The sequence below is a fragment of the Zingiber officinale genome, chromosome 6A (assembly GCF_018446385.1).
Source record: "Zingiber officinale cultivar Zhangliang chromosome 6A, Zo_v1.1, whole genome shotgun sequence".
Lineage (NCBI taxonomy): Eukaryota > Viridiplantae > Streptophyta > Magnoliopsida > Zingiberales > Zingiberaceae > Zingiber > Zingiber officinale.
The window spans coordinates 56080463-56095196 of NC_055997.1; positions in this window are offsets into that span (position 1 = coordinate 56080463).

Below are 14734 nucleotides of genomic sequence, written 5' to 3' on the forward strand. Positions count from 1 at the left end.
GATAGCTGGAGTTGCGGGCAGTAGGGACCCCCGTCGCAGACGTAGCTATTCAGCTACTATGCACCTGTCCATCCGGTCACTCGAGAGTAGTGGCGGCCTTTGGGTGGTACAGTTGTCATCGATCCGGCCTCTCGACCATACAGGGGTCGTGGTGCAGAGAGGTGGCGGGGTGACCATCCGTACATACGCTGTTGTTATTATATCTGCTGGTTGTTTACTTATGCTGTTGTTGCTTATCTATGCTGCTGTTACTAGCTTATGCTGTTGTTATTTGTTTATGCTGTTATGCTTACATAGGTTGAGATTTATACCTGTGATATGTGTTTAGACACTGACTTACTGTTGACATGTATATACCTCACACGATACCATGTAGTTATGAGCAGTACAGTAGCAGGACTTTGCTACACTTTACCTTTTACTACTAGCCTAGGATATGGTTTCAGGTATGGATATATACTTTGTCTACCCAGTAGTATCTGCTATTTATCTTTCCGAGACTGTATCCTTTTGTATTCCTGTTCTTTATGATACTCATGCACTATCTATTCTATTACCCGCTGAGTCTTTATACTCACCACCCATATTGGTAATTTCACCAGGTAGCTGATAGCGATGCTAGTACACTTGGAGGAGGATCCCGACTGCCGGTCCCACGTCGCTTCCGAGGACGGTTTTATGATTTTGGTTTTCATTTTATTGTGAGTTAAACCTTTGAATTTAGCATTGTAATAATTGGGCTGTGGACTTGTTATTTTGTATTTGGTTGTTTTGTCGAGGAGTCAAGCCGGGCCGGCCCGCGGTGAGTTTTCGTTACTTTATACTTGTTATTCTTGTTTTCCGCTGTGTTTGATTTTACAGCCGTGTGGGTTGCTTATTATCTGCGTGGTTGAGATATAATTTGCATATGTATTATCTGTTGGTGATGTATACCGGTTCCATTTGTCACTGCTACAGGAGAGGTTCTGTCTGATTTTCATCTGACAACCTTACTCTCGGGGCGTGACAATTTATTGGTATCAGAGCTACAGGTTTACAATGCTAGATTCGTACGTTTTGGATTTTTCGTGATTTTATTCCTCAAAGTGACTTTTTGGGATTTGGGACCAGGCGGAGGCGGAACACCTCCAAGTTATAGGCTGTAAGTTTATAAGTACGAACTTATATTGTTTGTAGTACTTATTAGTGGTTTACACCAGGTATGAGACGTGGTCGATTAGTAGCCGGTGCTCGTCGTGGTCCGGGACGACCACGGAAACAACCCATTAAGGCTGAGGAACCAGAACCAGTGACTCAGGAGGCGAATTCTTCTAGGGATCCAACTGATGTTGAGACGGTTTGTCGAGGACAGGCCCATCAGACTCCTCATAGAGACCAGGGACGTCAGCCTCAGGAGATCCCATCGGTAGTACCACCTGTGAGAGATCAGAGATTTCAGACACCGGGGATTCCTTCTGTGATACCATCAGGGGTACCTGCACCTGCTACTACAGATTGGATGCGGGATAGAGCTCGTATACCATTGCTGGCGAGGTCCGTCAAGGATAGAGTGACTTTATACTCAGGCGGAGCTGACCCTTGGGCTGCACGTAGTTGGTTAAGAAATTTAGAAAGCACTTTTGGGTACATGAGCTGTACAGATGAAGAGAAGGTGGAATTGGCTGCGTATCACCTCCGAGATCAGGCGGACACATGGTGGGATATGCAGAAGACGATCTACGGGGAGCAACACATCACATGGATGATTTTTCGTGATGCCTTCGAGAGACAGTACTTCCCTACTACTTTTTGTCTGGCTCGCCGTCAGGAGTTTCTGAATCTCAAGCAGGGCGATCGTTCAGTATTGGAGTACAATGCAGAGTTCAGTAGGTTGGCTGAATTTTGTCCTCAGCTAGTGGCACAGGATTACGACCGGATGCATCAGTTTACTCAGGGCCTTGCTGCATACATTCGGATCCGGATGTCAGGTTTTCCAGGTAGTTCCTACCGAGAAGTTTTGGATCGTGCGCTGTATATCGAGATGACTCAGCAGCAGGTAAATCAGGAGAAAAGTAAGGACAAGCAGCTGTCGCAGAAGAGAGGGAATAAGGGTCAAGACTTGCAAGTTACTTCCGAAGGATATTCTCGGCCACAGAAATCAGGGCGCACCATGGACGGGTCTACTAGTTTCCCTAAGAGAAATCGGAAGAATGGTAATAGTGAAACCAGGTGTTTCCAATGCGGCTCAAAAAGTCACCTCAAGCCTGATTGTCTGTTGGATCACTCGATATGCTTCTATTGTAAGCTTCCGGGCCATGAGAGTCGGGAATGTACCCTGAAGGCTCAGTTGGAGACTACTAAAGTTACCGTTCAGGAAGATCGACCCACCCAGCCATGGCAGCAGAGGGGATCTCAAACGACTCAGGGTGCGTCACGTCAGCAGAGACCCCAGCTTTCTCAGGGATAGATATATCATGTGCAGGGTCAGGAACCAGCGACTACACAGTATTCTGCCGCAGTATCTTCTCATCAGGCATTTCCTGTACAACAGGATTTTCATCCACCTCAGCCCTACTCAGCGTTCCAGCAGCAGCCTCCGTCTCAGTATTAGCAGCCGGTTCCTGCACCTTCGATTCCAGCACAGACTACCCCAGGCATGCCTCGGCTGAGCTCAGAGGAGGGTCACGTTTATGCTGCCACACGAGAGGAGGCATAGGGAGCTGAGAGATTGGTCTTCCGAGGTATTATTTTACTTTATATGTCTCTTATAGGACTATTAATAGATGCTAGTGGATCCCATTTGTTCGTCTCTCAAGTATTTTTTTTGGCCGGTGTTACCTACACGCTTGACACGTGACATAGCAGTATCTTTACCGTCTGGAGAGGTACTTGTTGTACGTCAAGAAGTCAGAGGATGTTATGTGGATTTCGATGGTTAGACACTGGTGGTGAATCTATAAGTGTTGGAAGTGGTGGGACTTGACATTTCCTTGGGCCTTGAATGGATGGCCGGGAAACATGTTATTCATGTTTAACACACTTAGGTTGTAAATTTGGGGACCAAATTTTTATTAGTGGGGGAGAATGTAAAATCCGACCATTTAATAATAAGGGTTATTAAAGTAATAACCAAGTAGGATTTTTCAGGAATTTTTAGGTATTTTTCTGGATTTATTTGGAGGTCCTAGGGTGGAGTTTAAGGGGATAATTGTTAAACATGAGGTGGTAATGGAAGTCACCATTAGCAAGTGAGGAGTTAATTGTAAGCGGCTTAATTAACAACCCTATTTATATATTTAGAAGCAACAGTAGCCCTAAGTTATCGTCGTCTCCTTTCTTTTCTTCCCTTCCGCCCGATTTCCGCCAAACCAACCTCGCGACGGCGCCTTCACTCTCGAGCTCACGACGACGCATAGCCGCCGATCGTCCAAGCCCCCAGCCCGCTACCCCTGGTCTACAGCGTCACCGGAGGCCCTTCTCCTCAGATTTCTGCTTCGCGTGAGGAATCTCCGGCCAGGAGGAGTGGATGTGAGCTCCGGTGACATCGAGGGTGGCATCGCCTATTCCAGAGCTTGATAGTGGCGAGGACTTGTACTTCCGGTAGCGGCCTCATTTTCCCGAGCCTTGGAGCCAAGCCGATCCCGTCGGGTTTCCCTTCCGTCGCTTGTGGTGGCTCCTGGCAGTGAGGTAAGTAAGGGTTTGGTGCTTGTTTTGGGATTTTTGTTTAGTTGAAACCTGTGATTGGGATGCCGGAATGAGAGGTTGGATTGACAGAGGTTCGATTCTGGCAGTGGCTCACTGTGAGGAGTCCGGCCACAATTCCCAACTACTGTGCTTCATCCGGGGATTAGTAGGTAAGGTTTCTATCACTTCAATTGTTAGGTTTGCAGAACTAAAGGTTGGTTTCAGATTGAATGTGATACTGAGTTTGTATTGATTGAAGTGATTATGTATAGTTGCAGCTCCGTGGTAGATCAGGTTGTGAATCTGGGCATGTGTTTCAGTGGTTGACATACTGATTAGAGGAGTTTCTAATGTTCTAGCTTGGTAGAGGTTGCGGTTGTGGATTTACGGCAGCGGGCAGCACTAGTGAGCTATTGCTGGAGATTACACCTCCCGACAATGGGTTGACAGTGGGAGTTTTCATAAGGTATGTCGATTCTATTTGAAATTCGAAGTGTGGAAATAATTGAGAAGGTTGTTTGATTGATACTCAGAAGATTGAGCTGTAGATTTGTTTTAGGATGCGTTATTCAGTGGATGTTTACTTGTATCAAAGGAACAAATTGGTGATTTGGTAATGCTAACAATATTAATGTTTTGCTGGGAAATTTTGGTGATCTGAAGGCATAAATTAGGGTTTTGGATTGTTTGGGAGTAGATCCGTGTGGACTTATTTGGTTAATGAATGGAACTCGGATTAAAGTCGCTTGTCTTGTACAGTAGTATAGTTAATCAGTTGCATATGTATTTACCTAAAATTGATACGTTGACACAGGACTTTGATCGGGACGAGCGTCGTGACGAGATTGGCGTTGGATTCAGCCTACACTTAGAGGCGGGTACTTCTTGACTTGCTTCTTTAGATATCGATCTTAGTGCATGTGTTAGTTTCATATATGTAGTATTTATCTTGACTCTACTTGTCTTATTATTGTGCTTGATACTTTATCCACTCAATCTTTGAGATACTCGTTTCTGTATCTATACAGTTTCTCGTTGCTATTCAGGATATTTAGCAGATACCGAACACCAGATAGTAGATATTAGATACTGGATAGATAGATATCAGATACCATGTTTACTTGCTTTGATTGCTATCTATTCATATTTCTTATTGAGCATGCTGGCTTCATGTAGCATACCTGTTTCTGTTTATATATATATGATGACTGTTGCATTGTTCGCATCATGTCATTGCATGCATTGCCGACGATCCTGTCTCCCTTGTGGTTGAGGCGGTTGTTGGCCAGGGCCGCACGCTCGGCCACTCATGGGTAGTGGTAGCTGGAGCGTGCCACTTGTCCTGTCATGCCCCCACTCGCACACTCATGGGTAGTGATAGCTGGAGTTGCGGGCAGCAGGGACCCCCGTCGCAGACGTAGTTATTCAGCTACTATGCACCTGTCCATCCAGTCACTCATGAGTAGTGGCGGCCTTTGGGTGGTACAGTTGTCATCGATCCGGCCTCTCGACCATACAGGGGTCGTGGTGCAGAGAGGTGGCGGGGTGACCATCCGTACATACGCTGTTGTTATTATATCTGCTGGTTGTTTACTTATGCTGTTGTTGCTTATCTATGCTGCTGTTACTAGCTTATGCTGTTGTTGTTTGTTTATGCTGTTATGCTTACATAGGTTGATATTTATACCTGTGATATGTGTTTAGACACTGACTTACTGTTGACATGTATATACCTCACACGATACCATGTAGTTATGAGCAGTACAGTAGCAGGACTTTGCTACACTTTACCTTTTACTACTTGCCTAGGATATGATTTCAGGTATGGATATATACTTTGTCTACCCAGTAGTATCTGCTATTTATCTTTCCGAGACTGTATCCTTTTGTATTCCTGTTCTTTATGATACTCATGCACTATCTATTCTATTACCCACTGAGTCTTTATACTCACCACCCACATTGGTAATTTCACCAGGTAGCTGATAGCGATGCTAGTACACTTGGAGGAGGATCCCGACTGCCGGTCCCACGTCGCTTCCGAGGACGGTTTTATGATTTTGGTTTTCATTTTATTGTGAGTTAAACCTTTGAATTTAGCATTGTAATAATTGGGCTGTGGACTTGTTATTTTGTATTTGGTTGTTTTGTCGAGGAGTCAAGCCGGGCCGGCCCACGGTGAGTTTTCGTTACTTTATACTTGTTATTCTTGTTTTCCGCTGTGTTTGATTTTACAGTCATATGGGCTGCATATTATCTGCATGGTTGAGATATAATTTGCATATGTATTATCTGTTGGTGATGTATACCGGTTCCATTTGTCACTGCTACAGGGGAGGTGCTGTCCGATTTTCGTCGGACAACCTTACTCTCGGGGCGTGACATTACCAAATCACCAATTTGTTCCCTTGATACAAGTAAACATCTACTGAATAACGCATCCTAAAACAAATCTACAGCTCAATCTTCTGAGTATCAATCAAACAACCTTCTCAATTATTTCCACACTTCCAATTTCTAACAGAATCAACATACCTTATGAAAACTCCCCACTGTCATCCCACTGTCGAGGGATGAAATCACCGGCACTAGCTCACCGGTACCACCCGCTGTCGCAGATCCACAGATCAGAGCTCCTACAGAGCTACAAACCATTGTAATCACACAATTCAGCACACATCCTACTTGAATCCAACACCTAGGTCCACAGATTTAACATCTAAAGTGATAGAGACCTTACCCAATGAGTCCCGGATGAAGAACAACAGCTGGAAGTTGTGGCCAAGCCCCTTACAGTAAGCCACTGCAAGAATCGAACCCCAATCAGTCCAAATCTCTCATCCATGGCTTCCAATCATAGCTCCATGGTCAAAGAAACCTAATCGACAATCTACAACTCCACATACCTTGATGTCGGAACCTCCACGATTGGTGAAGAGAAACCCGACGAATTTGGCTCAGCCCTAAGGCTCGAGAAGACGAGATATCTTCCTGAGGTGCAAATCCTCCACCAGCTTCGATCTCTGGAACGACGATTCAATCTCCGGCGTCCCTAGAGCTCAGACCTGCTCTCCCGACCATGGATTCTTTGCGAGCAGTGGCGTTTTGAAGGGAACGCTGCAGATGAGGCCTCCGATCAAACGTGGAGGAGGCCGGAGACTCGTCTCGCAACCAAGCGCTGGCGATCGATCGCGGGCGTGCGTCGATGCTGACCCCGTCGGCGGATAGGGTGAGCTCAAGGGGAATCGGGAGTTTTCGGCGGAGTGGACACGAAGGGAATGAGGCGGCCTTTAGGGCTCGAGTTACTGTAGCTTCTTATTTATATAGGTAGGGTTTAATTACTCCACCTAATTAACTCCCTAATAAGCCTCTCAAATGGTGATTTCCATTATCCCTTTAAACACTGTCATAAGTCCTCCAAATAAATCCAGAAAAATGTCTAAAAATTCTCATAAATCATTATAGGTTATTTTATTTTGCCATATCTCACACACCCTTGCGCGGATAAACCTTGGGGATAAGGTTTTCATCGCAAGGAGGCTCCCTCGAGAATTGGAGGTGCCTTGGAGCTCTTGGAATGCACCTTCAGAGGAATAAACTTTGTAGAATGCAGTGTTTATCGTGATCGAGGAGAACAAAATAAAATATATAGCTAGAGATACCCTGGATGCAGCTAGAGGCACCTTGGATGCAATCGGTTTCTCTTCACCGATCGTGAAGGATCCATTAGTCTTGTATAGAAAAGGGTTCAAAGTTAAGTTTTATTATTATTTTAACAAGTTTAACTGAGTATGTAAGAAAGTCCTAGTTGAGACTAGGTAAAGAAGTCCTAATGGATACTAGACAGGTGGAAAGTCATAGTTATGGTTAGACAATGAAGTCATGGTCCAAAGGACTGACCAAAGTCTTGGCAAGTCAAGGACCTTGGGTGAAGGTTGAGGACACTAGATTAAAGTCCTGGGAGTCGTGAACACCAGATGGAAGACTAGATGGGTCAGGAATAAGATTTCTAACGAAAGTCCTAATGTCTCAGGCACTGAGCAAAAGTCCAAATGATCTGGATGACTAGTTTGGTAAAAGATAAACTCTCTTGAGGGGAGTAGATAAAGATATATTCCCTATTAAGAGAACAGTAGGTGTTTGTTCGACCTAGGATTTTTGAAAAATCCAAAAGTTAAAATCGGGCAGTCTAGAGTTTGTTAAATATTTTAGTTCCACATTATTTGTTATGCTAACTCTATTTTACAAGGTATTTTTATGTATTTAGACTAACGTGTTTTGCAGAAGCTGAAACACACAAGTTAGTCTTGGGTGTACAGTACTCAAGGCACCTCGGAGTGGTTGGAGGTGCCTCAAACATGCTTAAAGGTGCCCTGGATGGAGCGAAGGCACCCTCACATGGATAAACCTTGGGGATAAGGCTTTCACCATGGGGAGGCACTCTAGAGCACATGGAAGATGCCCTGGAGTGCATGAAAGGCGCCTTGGAGTGCCTTGAAGGCACTTCAATGGGATAAATTTTACAGAATGTGATGTTTATCATGACTGAAGCTAGGGAATAAAATCTAGACCTGGAGGTGCCTTGGATGGTCTTGGAGGTACCTTCAACATCTTATAAAAGGAGTCTTCAAGCAACTCTCTCAACATAACTTGAGTTGACGATCTCTTTCTTGTGCACTACTCTAAAGACGACCCTACGAAGCCGTAATGCTGCTCCAACTACTGAAAGCTCGCAACTTCAACACCTTCATTGTCTGTATAATTTTTAGTTGTAGAACTTAAACTATTAACTTATTATACTTGTCTTTGTACTATTCATAATTGTTAGTGAATTTTCCAAAGTAAATACTCAATGAGTGTAGGGCTTGGACTAGGAGTCGTCAAAGGCTTCAAACCAAGTAAAATCAAAAGTGTTAGCTTGGCATTTTGTTTTCTTTCTTTATTTCCTTATTTCTGTTGCACTTACTCTTTACGTGATCGATTTCCGAAAAACATAAAAACCCGCGAGCGCTATTCACCCCCTCTAGCGCTGTTAGTTAGAGCCCTAGAGCCAATCATTTGATGATTATATGGACTCATGTATATCATATTCTTGTATATATATTAAGGCATTTGGTTTTGGTTATTATGCTTATTTGTATTAGTGCCAGATAAAATAAGTATAGTAACGTCCTTGAGTAGAAGGTTCTTACCTATATCAATCGATTGGTTGAATCGATAGTGAGATGATATAGGGAACACTACTCTAAATCATTCCTAGTCGAGTATTAACATTCAGGGACAATGTTAATACAATAAGACTAGCATGTAGGTCAGCTCGATGACTTGATCTCACAAGTCATGGATATAGAGATATCAAGCTGACACATGGGTATGCATTAGAGAATGTATACTGAATGACCCGCCATGAGAAAGTATCATGGATCGTTATATGAGTGTCATATACTTTCTCATGTGGCTATTAGTATGACTATTAGTCCTTAGACCTGAAGTCACCATGGATCCCTACATAAGGAGTTATGTACTTTGGTTTCGTCAAACGTCACCCGTAACTGGGTGGACTATAAAGGCGATTACTGGGTATATAACAAATTATGTAGAGGGATGTGAATGATGTAGATGGGATCTATCCCTCCCATATGACGGGAGCGACATCGGTATTCTTGATAGAGTGAGACCACGAAGTGCATGGCCATGCCCAAATGAGTCAATATAGGATATTGAGCTCATTTGATTTAGTGTGTCTACTTGGAGTTCAAGATTTAGATTGATTAGAGGATGACACGGTCTATGCCTCATATTGATCAATCTAGATGTCTAGGATAGAAGGACATTGTCACATATTGTGAGGAGTCACAATTAGTAGTCACAAGGTGATGTTGGATCTCGACATTTCTTGTAACTTGGGTAGTAATGATGTGTTGCTAGATACCGCTCATTACTTATGCTCCTAAATGGGTTTAGGGCATTGCCAACGTTACAAGAACCTATAGGGTCACACACTTAGGACATTTAGATGGAGATTTGGTTCATATGATGAACCAAGAGGATTAGATTCATTTGATGAATCAAATTGGATTAAGAGTAATCCAAATTGGGCTAATTGAGTTAGACTCAAGTTGATTCATGTATTTAATGAGTCTAATTTAGATTATGACTCATTAGATCAATTTAATTTAATGAATTAGATTCATTATATTAAGTTGGCTTGAATCAAATGGTTAGATTAGATCAACCATGAGAGAGATTGAGTCAAGTTTGACTTGACTAGAGAGGAAGAGGAAGAGTCAAGTTTGACTTGACTCTTTGCCACATCATGAGTGAGGTGGCAAGATGTGGACCAATAGTGTTGTTCCACATCATCTTGTTTTGCCACTTCATGGAGGTTACAAGCCTTCATTGCATTTAATGTGGGTTGGCCACATTAAATGAGTGGAGGTTACTCATTTGCCACATCATTGTGAGGTGGCAAGATGTGGACCAATAGTGTTGTTCCACATCTTCATGATGTGCCACATCATAGGAGTTACACAACACCTCTTAATGGCTTCACATTAATTGTGATTAATGTGGAATGGGAGTTACACTCCATGGAGTGGCCGGCCACACAAAAGTGGTGAATGAAATTTGATTTTCATTCAAGGGCATTACTTCTTCTTCTTCCTCAAGAGAGCTCTCTCCCTTTCCTCCTCTTGCCGTGACCACACAAGGTGCTAGAACACCTTTTTTGTGTGATGTTTCTCCACCTATGTGTCCGTGTGGATACTTCTAGAGGACCGGCGCTTGACGGTCTTGAGATCCGGCAACTCCTTGGAAGAGCGGCAACGCGAAAGGGCACGCAACAAGGGTAAAGTTCTCAACACATAGATCTAGGAGTAGATCTAAAGATTTTGAAACTCGTATTTGTATTTCGTTCAATTTTCCTTGCACGGATCTACGGCTTTGGGTGATTCGGGGTTTTCGCGGCCCGAAAAACCCAACAGTGGTATCAGAGCCACGTGCAAGGCGAGTACGAGTTTGTTTTTTGGTTTTATGAAAACTAATGTTTCTGTAATTTTCTGTAAAATTATGATTTTTGGGCTTTTATGAGTATTTTTCTCGAGTAATCGAAGCACAAGTGTTTAGTCGCTTGTAGGCTTCGGCTACCGGAAAGATTTTTCCAAAACGGCTTCGTTTCGCCCCAAAATTTTTTGGGACAGCGGGCTTGGGTGCCATTAGATCGCTTAGGAGCAACTCGTGATGGTTAGATCGCGGGTAGGGGTACTGCCCCTAACCCCGCAAGGGGATTTGCTCCGCGATTGCACCCGAAATCGCTAAAAACGAACCCGCCGGGAAGATTTTTCTGAAACGGCAATGTCTCGGCCCAAATCATTTTGGGACAGCGGGTTTAGGCGTTGTTGGATCGCAAAGGAACCCTCGCGATGGTTAGATCGTGGGTAGGGGCGCTGCCCCTGGCCCCGCAAGGGGATCCGTTCCGCGATTGCGCCCGAAACCGCTAAACGGGTCCGCCGAGAAATTTTACTCGTAAAATTGTAAAAATTAATTTTAAAATTACAGAAAATTATGAAAATATATAATTTTGAATTATATATTAATTTTGTGATAGTCATGGCCCAAAAAAACCCAATGTGATTGGATTGTGTTGTAATTCATAATACGACCTACGTGCCGTTATGTGTTTGCGAGTGTTGTATTATATTCGCGACCTGCACGTCGTGCCTTCTCTTATATTCTTGTTGTAAATTAGATCTAGACTCGAATGTAACTCGAGTTTCAAATTGTAATGTACAAATTGGAGCGGTGGAGGGTCCACACGAGACGGAGTTCCGAGGCGGGCACGAGCAACACAAGGTGGTCAAAGGGAGGAGCTTGGAGAAGCTGTTGAACCTAGGTTGACCAATCGATCTTCTCATTGGCTTGAGAAGATCGTAGTAGGGCCATGACTAAATCACAAATAGATTAATTAATTGCTTGTGTATGTGATGCATATTTAATAAGTAGTTAATTAATTAGTGCCTTACGATTAGATTAGATCTAAGTCGTGCACATGATGCACCCTTGTGATTAGATTAGATCTAAGTCGTGCACAAGATGCATCTTTTTCTATTAGATTAGATCTCAATCGACTCAACTCTAATGCCTAACCGTGTCGTGATACCTATCACTACCTCGATCACATGTATTGTTGAATCTGCCAAAGCAGAGCAATACATATTATCTTGGTAGGGTACGGAGGGACAATCTTGGTCCCGCCTATCAACGCATGGGTGAATACAAACTCAATTAGATTGAGTATTCCTAGTTACTCGGTTTGATCGAGTCAACTATAGGCATTCTTCCAATAGTTGGAAAGGTAGGACAAAATCACGTTTATATTAACTCTCAGGCGTATTAGCCAAAGCTAACTCGAGTTTTAATATAAATATGGATCTTGATCCTATAAACAAGAGTTGCATAGAGATGTAATTGGTAATCGTTACCTACCGATCATACTAAGCCTTGAGCGTATTAGCCAAAGCTAACTCAAGGGTTAGTATGATGTGGATCTTGTCCCACAAGAATTACAGTATTCAGTGGGAGCATCATTTAGTTAAAGGCCTAATTAAATGATTTTAAAAGAATATGATATTTATTTCTGCAAATTTTCTGTTGTAGATAACCATGACGTCGAATACGAACTCTTTCTCCCTGCGTTCTGTCCTTAAGAAGGACAAGCTCATCGGAGCAAATTTCCTGGACAAATGAAAAATGTACGTCCTCGAGCAGACTATTCCTGAGGCTCCACTTGCTACTGCCACTAGAGCTGACTGGATGCTTACAAGAAGCATCAAGATGACGCATTAGATGTGTCCTGTCTTATGCTCGCGACCATGAACTCTGAGCTTCAGAAGCAACATGAGTTGATGGGTGCTTACGATATGGTTGAACATCTTTGTCACCTATATCAAAGACAAGCAAGGCACTGGAAGAGGAACTCCAAAGAATACTTAGAAGATCTTAAGAAGAAGAGAAATAAGATTTCTACTTCTGGTATACATGTTATAGAAGTCAACCTTTCTATTTCTTCATCGTGGGTATTAGATACCGGATATGCTTCGCACATTTGTACTAATGTACAAGCGCTGAGGAATAGCAAGGCATTGACAAAGGGTGAGATAGACCTACGAGTAGGCAATGGAGCACGAGTTGCTGCTATTGCTGTAGGAACTTATCATCTATCTCTTCCCTCTGAGCTTGTACTAGAATTAGATGATTGTTGTTATGTGCCTGCCTTGACTAAGAACATAATTTCAGTTTCTTGTTTGGACAAGAAAGGATTTTCGTTTATAATAAAGAACAAATGTTGTTCTGTCTATTTAAACGATATGTTCTATTGTAGTACACCACTAATAAACGGACTCTATATTCTAGACCTTGAGAGCCCTATCTATAACATTAGTACCAAGAGGTTCAAGTCAAATGACTTGAACCAAACCTATCTCTGGCACTGTCGCTTAAGTCATATAAATGACAAGCGCTTATCCCAGCTCCATAAGGATGGTTTGCTGGACTCATTTGATTTTGAATCATATGAGATATGCGAGTCATGCCTACGAGGCAAGATGACTAAGACTCCCTTTAGTGGGCACAGCGAGAGAGCGACTGATTTGTTAGGACTCATACATAGTGATGTATGTGGCCCTTTCAATGTCGCTGCTAGAGGCGGTTATAGATACTTCATCACATTTACTGATGACTTCAGTAGATATGGTTATGTGTACTTGATGACACATAAGTCCGAATCCTTTGAAAAGTTCAAAGAATTCAAGAATGAAGTACAGAACCAGCTTGGCAAGAGTATTAAAATACTTCGATCAGATCGAGGTGGTGAATACTTAAGCCATGAGTTTCGTGACTATTTAGCTGAGTGTGAGATTCTATCCCAACTCACTCCTCCTGGAACACCACAGTGGAATGGTATGTCCGAAAGGAGGAATCGTACCTTATTAGATATGGCACGGTCTATGATGAGTCACACAGATCTTCCGACATTCCTTTGGGGCTATGCTCTAGACACGGCAGCTTTTATACTCAACCGAGTTCCATCAAAGGCCGTGATAAAGACACCATATAGGATATGGACTGGGAGAGATGCCCAGGTGTCTTTCATGAGGATTTGGGGTTGTGAGGCTTACGTACGACTTCAAGTCTCAGATAAATTAGGACCCAAATCCGACAAGTGCTATTTCATTGGATATCCCAAGGAAACTAAGGGATATTATTTCTACATTCCCAGTCAGCACAAGGTAGTTGTGGCAAAGACTGGGGTCTTTCTAGAAAGGAACTTTGTTTCTAGAAAGACTAGTGGGAGCACGTTCGATCTTGAAGAAGTTCAAGATGCGAACAATAGCACTGATGCCTCGATGGAAATTGAACTGGAACCACAAAGTGTTGTGGATGATGTTGTTCCACAAAGAGTTGAGGAACAACAACCAGTTCAAGTAAACATACCTCTTCGCAGGTCTGATAGGGTACGTCGTCAGCCTGAGAGATACTCATTTCTCTTGTCTGACTATGATGACGTTATGCTCATAGAGGATGAGCCTACCACCTATCAGGAAGCTGTGATGAGACCAGATTCCGAGAAATGGCTAGAAGCCATGAGATCCGAGATGGAATCCATGTACACCAACCAAGTATGGACTTTGGTTGATCCACCTGAAGGGGTAAAACCCATTGGGTGTAAGTGGGTCTTTTAGAGAAAGACTGACATGGATGGACTTATCTATGAGGGATTTCTGCCGATGTCACATGGCGTGAGTCTTTCGAAGACTCAAGGTCCCTCTTCTAGAGAGAAGAGAGACCGTATGGATCAGATCCCTTATGCCTCAGCCATAGGGTCTATCATGTATGTCATGCTATGTACTCGACCTGATGTCTCGTATGCTTTGAGCATGATGAGCAGATACCAGTCAGATCCAGGTGAAAGTCACTGGATAGCGGTCAAGAATATTCTTAAGTACTTATGAAGGACTAAAGAATATTTCTTGATATATGGAGGCAATGATGAGCTAACTGTAAAGGGTTACAG